Below are 21003 nucleotides of genomic sequence, written 5' to 3' on the forward strand. Positions count from 1 at the left end.
AGATCGAGGCACAGACACGGTCTCAATGGGGGAAGCTGAGCTGACTACACTGACTGTGCTAGTGGCAGACTCCACTAAGCTGGCAGGCTGGCTAACAGCCTGCTGCCTGGCCTGCACCCTATTTCATTGTGGAGCTAGAGGAGTTAGAGCCCTGTCTATGTTCGTAGATAAGATGAGAGCACCCCTCCAGCTAGGATGGAGTCCGTCACTCCTCAACAGGCCAGGCTTGGTCCTGTTTGTGGGTGAGTCCCAGAAAGAGGGCCAATTATCTACAAATTCTATCTTTTGGGAGGGGCAGAAAACAGTTTTCAACCAGCGATTGAGTTGAGAGACTCTGCTGTAGAGCTCATCACTCCCCCTAACTGGGAGGGGGCCAGAGACAATTAATCGATGCCGACACATCTTTCTAGCTGATTTACACGCTGAAGCTATGTTGCGCTTGGTGACCTCTGACTGTTTCATCCTAACATCGTTGGTGCCGACGTGGATAACAATATCTCTATACTCTCTACACTCGCCAGTTTTAGCTTTAGCCAGCACCGTCTTTAGATTAGCCTTAACGTCGGTAGCCCTGCCCCCTGGTAAACAGTGTATGATCGCTGGATGATTAGTTTTAAGTCTAATACTGCGGGTAATGGAGTCGCCAATGACTAGGGTTTTCAATTTGTCAGAGCTAATGGTGGGAGCCGTCGGCGTCTCAGACCCCACAACGGGAGGAGTAGAGACCAGAGAAGTCTCGGCCTCCGACTCCGACTCGCTTAATGGGGAGAACCGGTTGAAAGTTTCTGTCGGCTGAATAAGCGACACCGGTTGAGCATTCCTACAGCGTTTCCCTCCAGAAGCCATGAGAAAGATGTCCGGCTGCGGGGACCGTGCGAGGGGGTTTATACTAACGTTACTATCTGTACTTACTGGTGGCACAGACGCTGTTTCATCCTTTCCTACACTGAAATTACCCTTGCCTAACGATCGCGTCTGAAGCTGGGCTTGCAGCACAGCTATCCTTGCCGTAAGGCGATCGTTCTCCTGTATATTATAAGTACAACGACTGCAATTAGAAGGCATCATGTTAATGTTACTTAGCTTCGGCTGTTTGAAGTCCTGACGAACCATGTCCAGATAAAACCTCCGGGGATGAATGAAAAAAGTTGAGTGAGGAAAAAAGTTGAGTGAGGGAAAAAGTAAAAATATACGGTAATGAAAAAGTAAAAAACCGTCAGGTATCAAAGTAAGATCGGCAACAAAAACGCACAGCAGCGTAAACAAGTCTGCAAGTTGTGACCGGAAACAGGAAGTGTTTGGGTAGGAAAAAAAAACTCAGCCTGGTTCCTACCATACCTGGAAGAGATTTCAGATGTAATTTGTACAATTAGGGATGTTGTTAATCAAATGAAAAATGAAGGTGGTATAGTTTTAAGTTTGGACTTTAACCTCTATGGGACCGGCGGGACGAATTCGTCCCACCTACGTAACAGCCACTGCCAGCCTGTGGCGCGATTTTCAAAATCTTCAAAATCCTATTACTTCAATTTCTCAAACATATGACTATTTTACAGCCATTTAAAGATAAGACTCTCGTTAATCTAACCACACTGTCCGATTTCAAAAAGGCTTTACAACGAAAGCAAAACATTAGATTATGTCAGCAGAGTACCAAGCCAGAAATAATCAGACACCCATTTTTCAAGCCAGCATATAATGTCACCAAAACCCAGAAGACAGCTAAATGCAGCACTCACCTTTGATGATCTTCATCAGATGACAACCCTAGGACATTATGTTATACAATACATGCATGTTTTGTTCAATCAAGTTCATATTTATATCAAAAACCAGCTTTTTACATTAGCATGTGACGTTCAGAACTAGCATACCCCCCGCAAACTTACGGGGAATTCGCTAACATTTTACTAAATTACTCACGATAAACGTTCACAAAAAGCATAACAATTATTTTAAGAATTATAGATACAGACCTCCTCTATGCACTCGATATGTCCGATTTTAAAATAGCTTTTTGGTGAAAGCACATTTTGCAATATTCTAAGTACATAGCCCAGGCATCACGGGCTCGCTATTTAGACACCCGGCAAGTTTAGCACTCACCATAATCATATTTACTATTATAAAAATGTCATTACCTTTTGTTGTCTTCGTCAGAATGCACACCCAGGACGTCTACTTCAATAACAAATGTTGGTTTGGTCCAAAATAATCCATCGTTATATCCGAATAGCGGCGTTTTGTTCGTGCGTTCCAGACACTATCCGAAATAGTAAAGAAGTGTCGCGCGCTTGGCGCAATTCCTGACAATAAAATTCAAAGTATTCCATTGCCGTACGTCGAAGCATGTCAACCGCTGTTTAAAATCAATTTTTACGTCATTTTTCTCGTAGAAAAGCGATAAAATTCCGACAGGGAATCTCCTTTTCGGCAAACAGAGGAAAAAATCCCAAAGGCGGGGGCGGTCGGGGTCACGCGCATAAGCTAGTGTCTCTTGATGGGCCACTTGAGAAAGGCGATAATGTGTTTCAGCCTGGGGCTGGAATGACGACATTCTCTTTTTTCCCGGGCTCTGAGAGCCTATGGACGACGTGGGAAGTGTCACGTTAGAGCAGAGATCCTTAGTAAATGATAGAGATGGCAAAGAAGTTCCAGAAATGGTCAGACAGGCCACTTCCTGTAAAGGAATCTCTCAGGTTTTGACCTGCCATTTGAGTTCTGTTATACTCACAGACACCATTCAAACAGTTTTAGAAAATTTAGGGTGTTTTCTATCCATATGTAATAAGTATATGCATATTCTAGTTACTGAGTAGGAGTGGTAACCAGATTAAATCGGGTATGTTTTTTATCCAGCCGTGTCAATGCTGCCCCCTAGCCCTAACAGGTTAACAAAGCTTTCGATAGAGTGGAGCACAGCTTTTTATTACAGACTTTGGAGAGGTTTGGGTTTGGGCCAAAGTTTGTATCTTGGATCAACCTGTTGTATAGTGGGGCTAAAAGTTGTGTTAAATGTAACGGAGTGTTAACAGATACTTTCCCTGTGGAGAGGTCAGTAAGGCAGGGCTGTCCTTTGTCAGCTCTGCTGTACAGTGTTTCTACAGAACCGTTAGCTACATTGATAAATAGTAATAAAGAAGTAAGGGGTGTTGGAATCCCAGGTGGTGGTGTCAGTGTTGTACATCAGTACGCTGATGACACTACTTGTACTGTGAAGGATATAGAAAGTATTGGAAGCATTATGGGGATCATAGATATATATGGCAAGGCATCGGGTGCTAAAGTTAATATAGAGAAGACTGAAATAATGTTTGTTGGGGATATCAATGTAAACGGGTGTGAGATTCCATTCAAGAGCGCAAAGGATTTTATTAAAGTGCTGGGAGTAAACATTGGTGTAAAGGAGAAAGAGGCAAAAGATATAACTTGGACTGGGATACTTAATAAAGTCAAGCTAACGTTGAATTTCTGGAAAAATAGAAAACTAAAGTTACAAGGGAAAGTAATTGTTGCAAATGCTTTGGTATTATCCAAATTTGTGTATGTTTTGGGAGTCCTGGACATGCCGGAGTGGGTCCTAAATGAATTGAATAATGTGGTGTCAAATTTTATTTGGGATGGTAAAGGAGTGAGAATATCTCAGAAAACATTGATTGCTGACTATGTGGATGGAGGTTTAAAACTTGTAGATTTAGATGTCAAAAGAAAAGCTATTAGGATAAAAACAGTAAAGAAATATTTGTATGACAGTGAAGATTATGGCTGGAAACACTTCTTTAGAGTCTACTTAGAGGAGAGTGGTGGTTGTGAGGATAATGGTTTATTGATGGGGCTTAAAAGGGCAATGTTTGAAAAGGTACCAGATTTTTATAAAGAGGTGCTAAATGCATGGGCAGAGTTGTTGCCTAATGTATATTATGAATGTGGACATATTGACCTGATTATGAATCAACCTATATTTCTGAATGAGAAAATCAAGAACAAAGAAAAAGTTTTGTATAATAAAGTATTTATGAGTGCAGGTCTACGGCAAATAAAAGATTATACATATGAGGTAATTCCAGGGTTTTTACCTGGGGAAGCTATTTTTGACATAATCAATGAATGGGATGAAGAGGTGGGAAGGGGAACAGTGAATAATATGTATGACAAGATAAAGAATAGTATACCAAGAGCATGGGTTGATTTAATAAATAGTGAAGTTGAAAGAGAAGATTTATTTGTATTTCCTAATTTGTTCATTGGTAGCAGTAAGAAGAAAGTACATTTATCTAGTATACCAGTGAAAAGATTGTATAGAATAATGGTAGGAAAAGTGTGTAGAAGGCCGGCTGCTGAGAAATTTTGGAAAGTAGTTTTTCCGGAATTGGATGAAAAAAAGATATGGGGAAATTTAAATGTAAAATATAATAGTAAGGAGTGTGAAAATAATGATTTCAAACTAAGACATAATAGAATATTTACAAAGGTGGTGCTAAAGAAAATTAATTGTGAGATAGAAAGGGAATGCGACGTATGTGGACGTTTCCCGGAAACTCTTATGCATTTGTTTATAGAATGTGAGGATTTAAAATATTTTTTTTGTAAAGTTAAGGAAATGTTATGTAGAAACTGGGGGGGAGATTTCGTGAAAAAGTATGCGTGGGAGGAACTTTTGTTATTTGGAGTGTCTGGTAAATGTGAGGGTGCTAATGTGTGTTTGTTGAATATGGTTTTGAGTTTTGTGAGGTATGCTATTTTTTGTAGGAGGAATTATGTTTCTTTTGACAGAAAGAGGGTTCAGGTGTGGAGTATCTTTATAGCACTGTTCAGTAAACACATAGATATGTTGTTTAATTATGGGATGGAACATTTTGATGAGTCTTTTGTTGAAGGGAGTGGGTTAATTTCACGAGAGGAGAGTGGAGGTATCACTTATAATTTTTGAAAGCACTGTTTTGATAATTTGATAGGGGGTGAATTGTTCACCTGCCTCTGTTAGTCTAGTGTCTTCTGTATTGTTCTCTGTGGATTGTACTGTAAACAGTAGATTGTACTGTAAATATTGTAAACAAACATTTTTGATAATAAAAAAAAAAATAAAAAAATAAATAAAAAAAAAAAAATCACGTTCGCTTAACAAGCGAAAGGTCCTCGGTTCGAAACCGGGCGGAAACAGTGCTCTTTGACACCTGCAGTAGGTACAGTACTTTTAAAAGAGAATAGTTATTTTCATAAATGCCTAAATTTGGAAATTTCAACACGTGCCATGAATATCTGTAAAATTCGGTTTACTCCTTGCAGCTGAATGTAGCAGCAGTGTCTGTAGTGTAGTGGTTATCACGTTCGCTTTACACGTGAAAGGTCCTCAGTTTGAAACCGGGAGGAAACAGTGCTCTTTGACATGTGCAGTAGGTACTGTACTATTAACAGAGAATAGTTATTTTCATAAATGCCTAATTTTGGAAATTTGAACACGTGCCATGAATATCTGTAAAATTCGGTTTACTCCTTGCAGATAATTGTTGAAGCAGTTTCTGTAGTGTAGCGGTTATCACGTTTGCTTAACACGCGAAAGGTCCTCGGTTTGAAACCGGGCGGAAACAGAGCTCTTTGACACGTGCAGTAGGTACTGTACTTTCAACAAAGAATTGTTATTTTCATGAATTCTGTATTTTGGAAATTCGAATACGTGCCATGAATATCTGTAAAATTCGATTTACTCCTCGCAGCTAATTGTAGCAGTAGTTTCTGTGGTCTAGTGGTTATCACGTTTGCTTCACACGCGAAAGGTCCCTGGTTCGAAACCGGGCGGAAACAACGCTCATTGACACATTCTGAAGTACCATAGTGGTAACAGAAAATTTCATGAATTCTTTATTTTGGAAATTCGAATACGTGCCATGAATATTTTTAAAATTCGGTTTACTCCTTGCAGAAAAATCAAGCAGCAGTTTCTGTAGTGTAGTCGTTATCACGTTAGCTTTACACGTGAAAGGTCCTCAGTTTGAAACTGGGAGGAAACAGTGCTCTTTGACACGTGCAGTAGGTACTGTACTATTAACAGAGAATAGTTATTTTCATAAATGCCTACTTTTGGAAATTTGAACACGTGCCATGAATATCTGTAAAATTCGGTTTACTTCTTGCAGGAAAATCAAGCAGCAGTTTCTGTAGTGTAGTGGTTATCGCGTTCGCTTTACACGCGAAAGGTCCTCGGTTCGAAACCGGGCGGAAACAGTACTCTTTGACAAGTGCAGTAGGTACTGTACTTTCAACAAAGAATTGTTATTTTCATGAATTCTGTATTTTGGAAATTCGAATACGTGCCATGAATATTTTTAAAATTCGGTTTACTCCTTGCAGCTAATTGTAGCAGTAGTTTCTGTGGTGTAGTGGTTATCACGTTTGCTTCACACGCGAAAGGTCCCTGGTTCGAAACCGGGCGGAAACAACACTCATTGACACATTCTGAAGTACCATAGTGGTAACAGAAAATTTCATGAATTCTTTATTTTGGAAATTCGAATACGTGCCATGAATATTTTTAAAATTCGGTTTACTCCTTGCAGGAAAATCAAGCAGCAGTTTCTGTAGTGTAGTGGCTATCGCGTTCGCTTTACACGCAAAAGGTCCTCGGTTCGAAACCGGGCAGAAACAGTGCTCTTTGACACGTGCAGTAGGTACTCTACTATTAACAGAGAATAGTTATTTTCATAAATGCCTAATTTAGGAAATTTGAACACGTGCCATGAATATCTGTAAAATTCGGTTTACTCCTTGCAGATAATTGTTGCAGAAGTTTCTGTAGTGTAGTGGTTATCACGTTCGCTTCACACGCCCCTTTTTGGAGTTTCAGGAAGTGGAAGAGAAGCAGGTGTCTGAGTGCTTGAGAGAGAATATCGTTTTTTTTGGAGGTCTAGTTGACTTATAAGTTTGAAAGTTTGTGAGTGACTGTAGTGAAGTTTCTGTGAAACGTTTTTGCTATTGTCCCCCATCAGCGTGAGCTGTTTGGGGGATATTGCTTAAAATAACCGGACGGACAACATGGCTTCGACATCAAGAATACAAACGACGACGAGAAAGGACAACAGTGAAATCAGAATGTTAAACGAAGAACTGAAAAAAAGAACATATGAGAAGGAACTGACGGTGAACGTGGAAATAAGTGGAGAAGGGAAAATAACAACGATGGAATTGCTGAGAGGAATAAAGGAAGTTTGCGGAACAATACTGGGATGTCGAATGAAAGACGGGAATAAGTATGAAGTAACAATGTCTCATGTAAATGGAAAAGAAAGACTAATAGACGGGCTAAAGATAAAGAACTGTCAAATCATGGCTAAAGAACTAGGGAACGATGAGCTGGTGGTGTCCTTTTTGAACTTGCCCGCATACATTACGGATGAGGAGATAGAAGAGAAACTAAAAGGCTGGAAGGTGAAGGCGACCACGCCAATCAAGAGGAGGATGTGGCCAGGAACGGACATTGTAGATGGGACAAGATTTTGCAAGGTAAAGTTTACAGACAATGTGCAATCCTTGCCATATTCTACAAAATTTAACACTGTCGAGGGATTTGAATATTTTCGTGTAATCCACGACAATCAAGTGAAGGTATGTAGATTATGTATTCAGCCGGGGCACATACTTAAGGAATGTCCGGAATTCACATGCCACAAATGTAGTGAACAAGGGCATTATGCCAGAGAATGTCGGAACATAGGAAATGTGTGCAAAATGTGTGACAGACCTAAAGTTAGATGTAGCTGTAATAAGGGAGAAAATCACTTACTTTTGCAAACAATGGACCTCACGTCTGAGGAAGAGGGGAGTGTGCCTATGGAGAGGGAGGATGAGAGTGACATGGAGAGTGTGACTCCAGAGACAGTGGCAGATAAGCTTGAAGAGCCTGTAATGTCTCCTGGCAAAGCACGAGACGCCGTTTTAGTCTCTGCTGCTGACAAGGTGGAACAGCAGCACATGATGGGTGAAAGACATACACAGGTAGAGATGGTGCAAGGTGCTTCTCAGGTGCCTGAGCCAGCTTTAAGCCTGTGTAAAAATTACACCAAAGAGTGGGCTGGGTCCACTGAAGTCACGGGCACTGTTAAAGCGCACTTTTCAAAAGGCTTCCCCGCCGATCCCCCCAAAAATCCAAATAAAGAGACGGATGATGAAATAGATAGTGAGGATCTTCAGTTGTTTGTAAAAAATAAGAGGTCATTGTCGAAAACCAGGGAGATGATGGGTTTTGGAAAAAAGAAAAAGTAGGATTTTTAAGGACTTGTTTGGCTCTGATTATACTTCTGCACACATTCATAATGATTACAGTCGCATCCCTAAATGGTAACAGTTTGAGAAACATGAGCAAATTTGAGCAGGTATTAGTGTCTGTTAAGGCAGACATGTTGTGTTTTCAAGAGACCAATTGGACAGACTCCAAAATGCAGGAGATTAAGAGTAAATGGTCAGATTTAATTTTTTGTAGTCATGGAGGGGATAAAACATGTGGTGTGGCTATTTTGATAAAAAATGATGTGGTGCAAAATGTAAAAGAAATATATGCTGACAATGATGGCAGACTTATTGTAATTGAATTTGAAGTTCAAAATGTAGTTTTTCGTTTAATTAATGTTTATGCTTCAAACATTGAATCTGAAAGGAGAGAAATGTTTCACAAATTAAAAACACTGTGCTCAGAAAACTGTATACTGATAGGAGATTTTAATGTGAGGTGTAGTAGAATGGATGCCTCTAGTTGTGCTAAATTCAGATATGACTCTTCTAGAAATGCATTATGGAAACTTATGAATGAGGAGAATCTAGTAGATATATGGAGGGCTGAAAATCCAAACAGAAGAGTATTCTCTAGAAGGCAGGTGGTTCTAAAGGAATTAAAACAAAGCAGAATTGATTTATGTCTAGCAAAACAAGAATTGGTGCAGAATGTTAAGAAGGTGTCATATACCTTTACAGCATATAGTGATCATGCAGTAATGTCATTTCAAATGGGTTTTGGTGTGGAGAGGAGAGGGGGAGGTGTCTGGTGTTTAAATGCCAGTCTGTTAAAGGAGGAAGGATATAGAAATGAAATTGTTGAATGTATTAATGATGAAATGTCTAATGTACTGTTAAAAGAGAATGTGTGTTTATGGTGGGAGGAAGTGAAAGTAAAAGTAAAAAATAGGAGTATTAGGTACGCCAAAAATCATAACCGTTTAGATAAGCAGAAAGAAATAATGCTTAGGAATAGGATGTTGCATGAACTTGAAAAGGCTGATACGGATCCAGACTATGATGTTGTGAATTATTTGAAAATCCATGCAGAGCTGGGTCGTTATGAAAAAAATAAATGTTTGGGTGCTATTGTTAGGAGCAGGGCACAGTACGCTTTGGAGGGAGAGAAATGTACATCCTTTTTTTGGGGTCTGGAAAAAAGAAAACAAACTAAGAGTTACATTGTAGAGTTGGAAGATGAAAGAGGTGTAAAGGTAAACGATTTTGTTGGGATCTTAGAGACAGTTGAAACCTTTTACAGAAATCTTTACAAAAAGAATGATGTAGATAAAGTGTGTGTTGTAAAAGTGTTGGATACAATTAGTGCCAAAGTATCGCAGGCAGATAGAATGATGTGTGATGAAGAGATTTCGATTATGGAAATCAAGGAAGCAATTGTTAGCACGCAAGGTAATAAAAGTCCGGGTTTGGATGGTTTAACAAATGAGTTCTATAAAGTCTTTGTAGATATTTTGGCACCCATTTTAGTGAGGGTGTTTCATTATATGGAAGAGAATAAGGAAATCCCTGAGTCTATGTCAACTGGAATGTTAACGATCTTATTCAAAAATAGGGGCAGTAGATTAAAGTTAGAAAATTATAGGCCTATTAGCCTTCTAAATTCGGATTATAAGATACTGACTAAAGTGTTAGCGAATAGGATGAAAAAGGTGATTGGGAGTATTATTGAATCAACACAAGCCTACGGCATACCTGGAAGAGATATTGCAGATGTAATTTGTACAATTAGGGATGTTGTTAATCAAATGAAAAATGAAGGTGGTATAGTTTTAAGTTTGGACTTTAACAAAGCTTTCGATAGAGTGGAGCACAGCTTTTTATTACAGACTTTGGAGAGGTTTGGGTTTGGGCCAAAGTTTGTATCTTGGATCAACCTGTTGTATAGTGGGGCTAAAAGTTGTGTTAAATGTAACGGAGTGTTAACAGATACTTTCCCTGTGGAGAGGTCAGTAAGGCAGGGCTGTCCTTTGTCAGCTCTGCTGTACAGTGTTTCTACAGAACCGTTAGCTACATTGATAAATAGTAATAAAGAAGTAAGGGGTGTTGGAATCCCAGGTGGTGGTGTCAGTGTTGTACATCAGTACGCTGATGACACTACTTGTACTGTGAAGGATATAGAAAGTATTGGAAGCATTATGGGGATCATAGATATATATGGCAAGGCATCGGGTGCTAAAGTTAATATAGAGAAGACTGAAATAATGTTTGTTGGGGATATCAATGTAAACGGGTGTGAGATTCCATTCAAGAGCGCAAAGGATTTTATTAAAGTGCTGGGAGTAAACATTGGTGTAAAGGAGAAAGAGGCAAAAGATATAACTTGGACTGGGATCCTTAATAAAGTCAAGCTAACGTTGAATTTCTGGAAAAATAGAAAACTAAAGTTACAAGGGAAAGTAATTGTTGCAAATGCTTTGGTATTATCCAAATTTGTGTATGTTTTGGGAGTCCTGGACATGCCGGAGTGGGTCCTAAATGAATTGAATAATGTGGTGTCAAATTTTATATGGGATGGTAAAGGAGTGAGAATATCTCAGAAAACATTGATTGCTGACTATGTGGATGGAGGTTTAAAACTTGTAGATTTAGATGTCAAAAGAAAAGCTATTAGGATAAAAACAGTAAAGAAATATTTGTATGACAGTGAAGATTATGGCTGGAAACACTTCTTTAGTCTACTTAGAGGAGAGTGGTGGTTGTGAGGATAATGGTTTATTGATGGGGCTTAAAAGGGCAATGTTTGAAAAGGTACCAGATTTTTATAAAGAGGTGCTAAATGCATGGGCAGAGTTGTTGCCTAATGTATATTATGAATGTGGACATATTGACCTGATTATGAATCAACCTATATTTCTGAATGAGAAAATCAAGAACAAAGAAAAAGTTTTGTATAATAAAGTATTTATGAGTGCAGGTCTACGGCAAATAAAAGATTATACATATGAGGTAATTCCAGGGTTTTTACCTGGGGAAGCTATTTTTGACATAATCAATGAATGGGATGAAGAGGTGGGAAGGGGAACAGTGAATAATATGTATGACAAGATAAAGAATAGTATACCAAGAGCATGGGTTGATTTAATAAATAGTGAAGTTGAAAGAGAAGATTTATTTGTATTTCCTAATTTGTTCATTGGTAGCAGTAAGAAGAAAGTACATTTATCTAGTATACCAGTGAAAAGATTGTATAGAATAATGGTAGGAAAAGTGTGTAGAAGGCCGGCTGCTGAGAAATTTTGGAAAGTAGTTTTTCCGGAATTGGATGAAAAAAAGATATGGGGAAATTTAAATGTAAAATATAATAGTAAGGAGTGTGAAAATAATGATTTCAAACTAAGACATAATAGAATATTTACAAAGGTGGTGCTAAAGAAAATTAATTGTGAGATAGAAAGGGAATGCGACGTATGTGGACGTTTCCCGGAAACTCTTATGCATTTGTTTATAGAATGTGAGGATTTAAAATATTTTTTTTGTAAAGTTAAGGAAATGTTATGTAGAAACTGGGGGGGAGATTTCGTGAAAAAGTATGCGTGGGAGGAACTTTTGTTATTTGGAGTGTCTGGTAAATGTGAGGGTGCTAATGTGTGTTTGTTGAATATGGTTTTGAGTTTTGTGAGGTATGCTATTTTTTGTAGGAGGAATTATGTTTCTTTTGACAGAAAGAGGGTTCAGGTGTGGAGTATCTTTATAGCACTGTTCAGTAAACACATAGATATGTTGTTTAATTATGGGATGGAACATTTTGATGAGTCTTTTGTTGAAGGGAGTGGGTTAATTTCACGAGAGGAGAGTGGAGGTATCACTTATAATTTTTGAAAGCACTGTTTTGATATTTTCTTTGTTGATAATTTGATAGGGGGTGAATTGTTCACCTGCCTCTGTTAGTCTAGTGTCTTCTGTATTGTTCTCTGTGGATTGTACTGTAAACAGTAGATTGTACTGTAAATATTGTAAACAAACATTTTTGATAATAAAAAAAAATAAAAAAATAAAAAATAAAAAAAAATAAAATCACGTTCGCTTAACACGCGAAAGGTCCTCGGTTCAAAACCGGGCGGAAACAGAGCTCTTTGACACGTGCAGTAGGTACTCTACTATTAACAGAGAATAGTTATTTTCATAAATGCCTAATTTAGGAAATTTGAACACGTGCCATGAATATCTGTAAAATTCGGTTTACTCCTTGCAGATAATTGTTGCAGAAGTTTCTGTAGTGTAGTGGTTATCACGTTCGCTTCACACGCCCCTTTTTGGAGTTTCAGGAAGTGGAAGAGAAGCAGGTGTCTGAGTGCTTGAGAGAGAATATCGTTTTTTTTGGAGGTCTAGTTGACTTATAAGTTTGAAAGTTTGTGAGTGACTGTAGTGAAGTTTCTGTGAAACGTTTTTGCTATTGTCCCCCATCAGCGTGAGCTGTTTGGGGGATATTGCTTAAAATAACCGGACGGACAACATGGCTTCGACATCAAGAATACAAACGACGACGAGAAAGGACAACAGTGAAATCAGAATGTTAAACGAAGAACTGAAAAAAAGAACATATGAGAAGGAACTGACGGTGAACGTGGAAATAAGTGGAGAAGGGAAAATAACAACGATGGAATTGCTGAGAGGAATAAAGGAAGTTTGCGGAACAATACTGGGATGTCGAATGAAAGACGGGAATAAGTATGAAGTAACAATGTCTCATGTAAATGGAAAAGAAAGACTAATAGACGGGCTAAAGATAAAGAACTGTCAAATCATGGCTAAAGAACTAGGGAACGATGAGCTGGTGGTGTCCTTTTTGAACTTGCCCGCATACATTACGGATGAGGAGATAGAAGAGAAACTAAAAGGCTGGAAGGTGAAGGCGACCACGCCAATCAAGAGGAGGATGTGGCCAGGAACGGACATTGTAGATGGGACAAGATTTTCCAAGGTAAAGTTTACAGACAATGTGCAATCCTTGCCATATTCTACAAAATTTAACACTGTCGAGGGATTTGAATATTTTCGTGTAATCCACGACAATCAAGTGAAGGTATGTAGATTATGTATTCAGCCGGGGCACATACTTAAGGAATGTCCGGAATTCACATGCCACAAATGTAGTGAACAAGGGCATTATGCCAGAGAATGTCGGAACATAGGAAATGTGTGCAAAATGTGTGACAGACCTAAAGTTAGATGTAGCTGTAATAAGGGAGAAAATCACTTACTTTTGCAAACAATGGACCTCACGTCTGAGGAAGAGGGGAGTGTGCCTATGGAGAGGGAGGATGAGAGTGACATGGAGAGTGTGACTCCAGAGACAGTGGCAGATAAGCTTGAAGAGCCTGTAATGTCTCCTGGCAAAGCACGAGACGCCGTTTTAGTCTCTGCTGCTGACAAGGTGGAACAGCAGCACATGATGGGTGAAAGACATACACAGGTAGAGATGGTGCAAGGTGCTTCTCAGGTGCCTGAGCCAGCTTTAAGCCTGTGTAAAAATTACACCAAAGAGTGGGCTGGGTCCACTGAAGTCACGGGCACTGTTAAAGCGCACTTTTCAAAAGGCTTCCCCGCCGATCCCCCCAAAAATCCAAATAAAGAGACGGATGATGAAATAGATAGTGAGGATCTTCAGTTGTTTGTAAAAAATAAGAGGTCATTGTCGAAAACCAGGGAGATGATGGGTTTTGGAAAAAAGAAAAAGTTGGATTTTTAAGGACTTGTTTGGCTCTGATTATACTTCTGCACACATTCATAATGATTACAGTCGCATCCCTAAATGGTAACAGTTTGAGAAACATGAGCAAATTTGAGCAGGTATTAGTGTCTGTTAAGGCAGACATGTTGTGTTTTCAAGAGACCAATTGGACAGACTCCAAAATGCAGGAGATTAAGAGTAAATGGTCAGATTAAATTTTTTGTAGTCATGGAGGGGATAAAACATGTGGTGTGGCTATTTTGATAAAAAATGATGTGGTGCAAAATGTAAAAGAAATATATGCTGACAATGATGGCAGACTTATTGTAATTGAATTTGAAGTTCAAAATGTAGTTTTTCGTTTAATTAATGTTTATGCTTCAAACATTGAATCTGAAAGGAGAGAAATGTTTCACAAATTAAAAACACTGTGCTCAGAAAACTGTATACTGATAGGAGATTTTAATGTGAGGTGTAGTAGAATGGATGCCTCTAGTTGTGCTAAATTCAGATATGACTCTTCTAGAAATGCATTATGGAAACTTATGAATGAGGAGAATCTAGTAGATATATGGAGGGCTGAAAATCCAAACAGAAGAGTATTCTCTAGAAGGCAGGTGGTTCTAAAGGAATTAAAACAAAGCAGAATTGATTTATGTCTAGCAAAACAAGAATTGGTGCAGAATGTTAAGAAGGTGTCATATACCTTTACAGCATATAGTGATCATGCAGTAATGTCATTTCAAATGGGTTTTGGTGTGGAGAGGAGAGGGGGAGGTGTCTGGTGTTTAAATGCCAGTCTGTTAAAGGAGGAAGGATATAGAAATGAAATTGTTGAATGTATTAATGATGAAATGTCTAATGTACTGTTAAAAGAGAATGTGTGTTTATGGTGGGAGGAAGTGAAAGTAAAAGTAAAAAATAGGAGTATTAGGTATGCCAAAAATCATAACCGTTTAGATAAGCAGAAAGAAATAATGCTTAGGAATAGGATGTTGCATGAACTTGAAAAGGCTGATACGGATCCAGACTATGATGTTGTGAATTATTTGAAAATCCATGCAGAGCTGGGTCGTTATGAAAAAAATAAATGTTTGGGTGCTATTGTTAGGAGCAGGGCACAGTACGCTTTGGAGGGAGAGAAATGTACATCCTTTTTTGGGGGGTCTGGAAAAAAGAAAACAAACTAAGAGTTACATTGTAGAGTTGGAAGATGAAAGAGGTGTAAAGGTAAACGATTTTGTTGGGATCTTAGAGACAGTTGAAACCTTTTACAGAAATCTTTACAAAAAGAATGATGTAGATAAAGTGTGTGTTGTAAAAGTGTTGGATACAATTAGTGCCAAAGTATCGCAGGCAGATAGAATGATGTGTGATGAAGAGATTTCGATTATGGAAATCAAGGAAGCAATTGTTAGCACGCAAGGTAATAAAAGTCCGGGTTTGGATGGTTTAACAAATGAGTTCTATAAAGTCTTTGTAGATATTTTGGCACCCATTTTAGTGAGGGTGTTTCATTATATGGAAGAGAATAAGGAAATCCCTGAGTCTATGTCAACTGGAATGTTAACGATCTTATTCAAAAATAGGGGCAGTAGATTAAAGTTAGAAAATTATAGGCCTATTAGCCTTCTAAATTCGGATTATAAGATACTGACTAAAGTGTTAGCGAATAGGATGAAAAAGGTGATTGGGAGTATTATTGAATCAACACAAGCCTACGGCATACCTGGAAGAGATATTGCAGATGTAATTTGTACAATTAGGGATGTTGTTAATCAAATGAAAAATGAAGGTGGTATAGTTTTAAGTTTGGACTTTAACAAAGCTTTCGATAGAGTGGAGCACAGCTTTTTATTACAGACTTTGGAGAGGTTTGGGTTTGGGCCAAAGTTTGTATCTTGGATCAACCTGTTGTATAGTGGGGCTAAAAGTTGTGTTAAATGTAACGGAGTGTTAACAGATACTTTCCCTGTGGAGAGGTCAGTAAGGCAGGGCTGTCCTTTGTCAGCTCTGCTGTACAGTGTTTCTACAGAACCGTTAGCTACATTGATAAATAGTAATAAAGAAGTAAGGGGTGTTGGAATCCCAGGTGGTGGTGTCAGTGTTGTACATCAGTACGCTGATGACACTACTTGTACTGTGAAGGATATAGAAAGTATTGGAAGCATTATGGGGATCATAGATATATATGGCAAGGCATCGGGTGCTAAAGTTAATATAGAGAAGACTGAAATAATGTTTGTTGGGGATATCAATGTAAACGGGTGTGAGATTCCATTCAAGAGCGCAACGGATTTTATTAAAGTGCTGGGAGTAAACATTGGTGTAAAGGAGAAAGAGGCAAAAGATATAACTTGGACTGGGATCCTTAATAAAGTCAAGCTAACGTTGAATTTCTGGAAAAATAGAAAACTAAAGTTACAAGGGAAAGTAATTGTTGCAAATGCTTTGGTATTATCCAAATTTGTGTATGTTTTGGGAGTCCTGGACATGCCGGAGTGGGTCCTAAATGAATTGAATAATGTGGTGTCAAATTTTATATGGGATGGTAAAGGAGTGAGAATATCTCAGAAAACATTGATTGCTGACTATGTGGATGGAGGTTTAAAACTTGTAGATTTAGGTGTCAAAAGAAAAGCTATTAGGATAAAAACAGTAAAGAAATATTTGTATGACAGTGAAGATTATGGCTGGAAACACTTCTTTAGAGTCTACTTAGAGGAGAGTGGTGGTTGTGAGGATAATGGTTTATTGATGGGGCTTAAAAGGGCAATGTTTGAAAAGGTACCAGATTTTTATAAAGAGGTGCTAAATGCATGGGCAGAGTTGTTGCCTAATGTATATTATGAATGTGGACATATTGACCTGATTATGAATCAACCTATATTTCTGAATGAGAAAATCAAGAACAAAGAAAAAGTTTTGTATAATAAAGTATTTATGAGTGCAGGTCTACGGCAAATAAAAGATTATACATATGAGGTAATTCCAGGGTTTTTACCTGGGGAAGCTATTTTTGACATAATCAATGAATGGGATGAAGAGGTGGGAAGGGGAACAGTGAATAATATGTATGACAAGATAAAGAATAGTATACCAAGAGCATGGGTTGATTTAATAAATAGTGAAGTTGAAAGAGAAGATTTATTTGTATTTCCTAATTTGTTCATTGGTAGCAGTAAGAAGAAAGTACATTTATCTAGTATACCAGTGAAAAGATTGTATAGAATAATGGTAGGAAAAGTGTGTAGAAGGCCGGCTGCTGAGAAATTTTGGAAAGTAGTTTTTCCGGAATTGGATGAAAAAAAGATATGGGGAAATTTAAATGTAAAATATAATAGTAAGGAGTGTGAAAATAATGATTTCAAACTAAGACATAATAGAATATTTACAAAGGTGGTGCTAAAGAAAATTAATTGTGAGATAGAAAGGGAATGCGACGTATGTGGACGTTTCCCGGAAACTCTTATGCATTTGTTTATAGAATGTGAGGATTTAAAATATTTTTTTTGTAAAGTTAAGGAAATGTTATGTAGAAACTGGGGGGGAGATTTCGTGAAAAAGTATGCGTGGGAGGAACTTTTGTTATTTGGAGTGTCTGGTAAATGTGAGGGTGCTAATGTGTGTTTGTTGAATATGGTTTTGAGTTTTGTGAGGTATGCTATTTTTTGTAGGAGGAATTATGTTTCTTTTGACAGAAAGAGGGTTCAGGTGTGGAGTATCTTTATAGCACTGTTCAGTAAACACATAGATATGTTGTTTAATTATGGGATGGAACATTTTGATGAGTCTTTTGTTGAAGGGAGTGGGTTAATTTCACGAGAGGAGAGTGGAGGTATCACTTATAATTTTTGAAAGCACTGTTTTGATATTTTCTTTGTTGATAATTTGATAGGGGGTGAATTGTTCACCTGCCTCTGTTAGTCTAGTGTCTTCTGTATTGTTCTCTGTGGATTGTACTGTAAACAGTAGATTGTACTGTAAATATTGTAAACAAACATTTTTGATAATAAAAAAAAATAAAAAAATAAAAAATAAAAAAAAATAAAATCACGTTCGCTTAACACGCGAAAGGTCCTCGGTTCAAAACCGGGCGGAAACAGAGCTCTTTGACACGTGCAGTAGGTACTCTACTATTAACAGAGAATAGTTATTTTCATAAATGCCTAATTTAGGAAATTTGAACACGTGCCATGAATATCTGTAAAATTCGGTTTACTCCTTGCAGATAATTGTTGCAGAAGTTTCTGTAGTGTAGTGGTTATCACGTTCGCTTCACACGCCCCTTTTTGGAGTTTCAGGAAGTGGAAGAGAAGCAGGTGTCTGAGTGCTTGAGAGAGAATATCGTTTTTTTTGGAGGTCTAGTTGACTTATAAGTTTGAAAGTTTGTGAGTGACTGTAGTGAAGTTTCTGTGAAACGTTTTTGCTATTGTCCCCCATCAGCGTGAGCTGTTTGGGGGATATTGCTTAAAATAACCGGACGGACAACATGGCTTCGACATCAAGAATACAAACGACGACGAGAAAGGACAACAGTGAAATCAGAATGTTAAACGAAGAACTGAAAAAAAGAACATATGAGAAGGAACTGACGGTGAACGTGGAAATAAGTGGAGAAGGGAAAATAACAACGATGGAATTGCTGAGAGGAATAAAGGAAGTTTGCGGAACAATACTGGGATGTCGAATGAAAGACGGGAATAAGTATGAAGTAACAATGTCTCATGTAAATGGAAAAGAAAGACTAATAGACGGGCTAAAGATAAAGAACTGTCAAATCATGGCTAAAGAACTAGGGAACGATGAGCTGGTGGTGTCCTTTTTGAACTTGCCCGCATACATTACGGATGAGGAGATAGAAGAGAAACTAAAAGGCTGGAAGGTGAAGGCGACCACGCCAATCAAGAGGAGGATGTGGCCAGGAACGGACATTGTAGATGGGACAAGATTTTGCAAGGTAAAGTTTACAGACAATGTGCAATCCTTGCCATATTCTACAAAATTTAACACTGTCGAGGGATTTGAATATTTTCGTGTAATCCACGACAATCAAGTGAAGGTATGTAGATTATGTATTCAGCCGGGGCACATACTTAAGGAATGTCCGGAATTCACATGCCACAAATGTAGTGAACAAGGGCATTATGCCAGAGAATGTCGGAACATAGGAAATGTGTGCAAAATGTGTGACAGACCTAAAGTTAGATGTAGCTGTAATAAGGGAGAAAATCACTTACTTTTGCAAACAATGGACCTCACGTCTGAGGAAGAGGGGAGTGTGCCTATGGAGAGGGAGGATGAGAGTGACATGGAGAGTGTGACTCCAGAGACAGTGGCAGATAAGCTTGAAGAGCCTGTAATGTCTCCTGGCAAAGCACGAGACGCCGTTTTAGTCTCTGCTGCTGACAAGGTGGAACAGCAGCACATGATGGGTGAAAGACATACACAGGTAGAGATGGTGCAAGGTGCTTCTCAGGTGCCTGAGCCAGCTTTAAGCCTGTGTAAAAATTACACCAAAGAGTGGGCTGGGTCCACTGAAGTCACGGGCACTGTTAAAGCGCACTTTTCAAAAGGCTTCCCCGCCGATCCCCCCAAAAATCCAAATAAAGAGACGGATGATGAAATAGATAGTGAGGATCTTCAGTTGTTTGTAAAAAATAAGAGGTCATTGTCGAAAACCAGGGAGATGATGGGTTTTGGAAAAAAGAAAAAGTTGGATTTTTAAGGACTTGTTTGGCTCTGATTATACTTCTGCACACATTCATAATGATTACAGTCGCATCCCTAAATGGTAACAGTTTGAGAAACATGAGCAAATTTGAGCAGGTATTAGTGTCTGTTAAGGCAGACATGTTGTGTTTTCAAGAGACCAATTGGACAGACTCCAAAATGCAGGAGATTAAGAGTAAATGGTCAGATTTAATTTTTTGTAGTCATGGAGGGGATAAAACATGTGGTGTGGCTATTTTGATAAAAAATGATGTGGTGCAAAATGTAAAAGAAATATATGCTGACAATGATGGCAGACTTATTGTAATTGAATTTGAAGTTCAAAATGTAGTTTTTCGTTTAATTAATGTTTATGCTTCAAACATTGAATCTGAAAGGAGAGAAATGTTTCACAAATTAAAAACACTGTGCTCAGAAAACTGTATACTGATAGGAGATTTTAATGTGAGGTGTAGTAGAATGGATGCCTCTAGTTGTGCTAAATTCAGATATGACTCTTCTAGAAATGCATTATGGAAACTTATGAATGAGGAGAATCTAGTAGATATATGGAGGGCTGAAAATCCAAACAGAAGAGTATTCTCTAGAAGGCAGGTGGTTCTAAAGGAATTAAAACAAAGCAGAATTGATTTATGTCTAGCAAAACAAGAATTGGTGCAGAATGTTAAGAAGGTGTCATATACCTTTACAGCATATAGTGATCATGCAGTAATGTCATTTCAAATGGGTTTTGGTGTGGAGAGGAGAGGGGGAGGTGTCTGGTGTTTAAATGCCAGTCTGTTAAAGGAGGAAGGATATAGAAATGAAATTGTTGAATGTATTAATGATGAAATGTCTAATGTACTGTTAAAAGAGAATGTGTGTTTATGGTGGGAGGAAGTGAAAGTAAAAGTAAAAAATAGGAGTATTAGGTACGCCAAAAATCATAACCGTTTAGATAAGCAGAAAGAAATAATGCTTAGGAATAGGATGTTGCATGAACTTGAAAAGGCTGATACGGATCCAGACTATGATGTTGTGAATTATTTGAAAATCCATGCAGAGCTGGGTCGTTATGAAAAAAATAAATGTTTGGGTGCTATTGTTAGGAGCAGGGCACAGTACGCTTTGGAGGGAGAGAAATGTACATCCTTTTTTTGGGGTCTGGAAAAAAGAAAACAAACTAAGAGTTACATTGTAGAGTTGGAAGATGAAAGAGGTGTAAAGGTAAACGATTTTGTTGGGATCTTAGAGACAGTTGAAACCTTTTACAGAAATCTTTACAAAAAGAATGATGTAGATAAAGTGTGTGTTGTAAAAGTGTTGGATACAATTAG

General features: G+C 38.2%; 3 non-coding genes across 3 annotated transcripts; all 3 read left to right on the forward strand.

The window, feature by feature from the left end:
- The first annotated feature begins 6149 nt into the window (after positions 1-6149).
- trnav-uac (transfer RNA valine (anticodon UAC)) lies at positions 6150-6222 on the forward strand. Its single transcript has one exon. It is a non-coding gene; the product is annotated as a tRNA-Val (tRNA).
- Positions 6223-6363: 141 nt separating this feature from the next.
- trnav-cac (transfer RNA valine (anticodon CAC)) lies at positions 6364-6436 on the forward strand. The gene has a single exon. It is a non-coding gene; the product is annotated as a tRNA-Val (tRNA).
- Positions 6437-6569: 133 nt separating this feature from the next.
- Positions 6570-6642, forward strand: trnav-uac (transfer RNA valine (anticodon UAC)). Its single transcript has one exon. It is a non-coding gene; the product is annotated as a tRNA-Val (tRNA).
- The last annotated feature ends 14361 nt before the right edge of the window (positions 6643-21003 follow it).

The sequence above is a fragment of the Salmo salar genome, chromosome 07 (genome assembly GCF_965601325.2).
Source record: "Salmo salar chromosome 07, fSalSal1, whole genome shotgun sequence".
Lineage (NCBI taxonomy): Eukaryota > Metazoa > Chordata > Actinopteri > Salmoniformes > Salmonidae > Salmo > Salmo salar.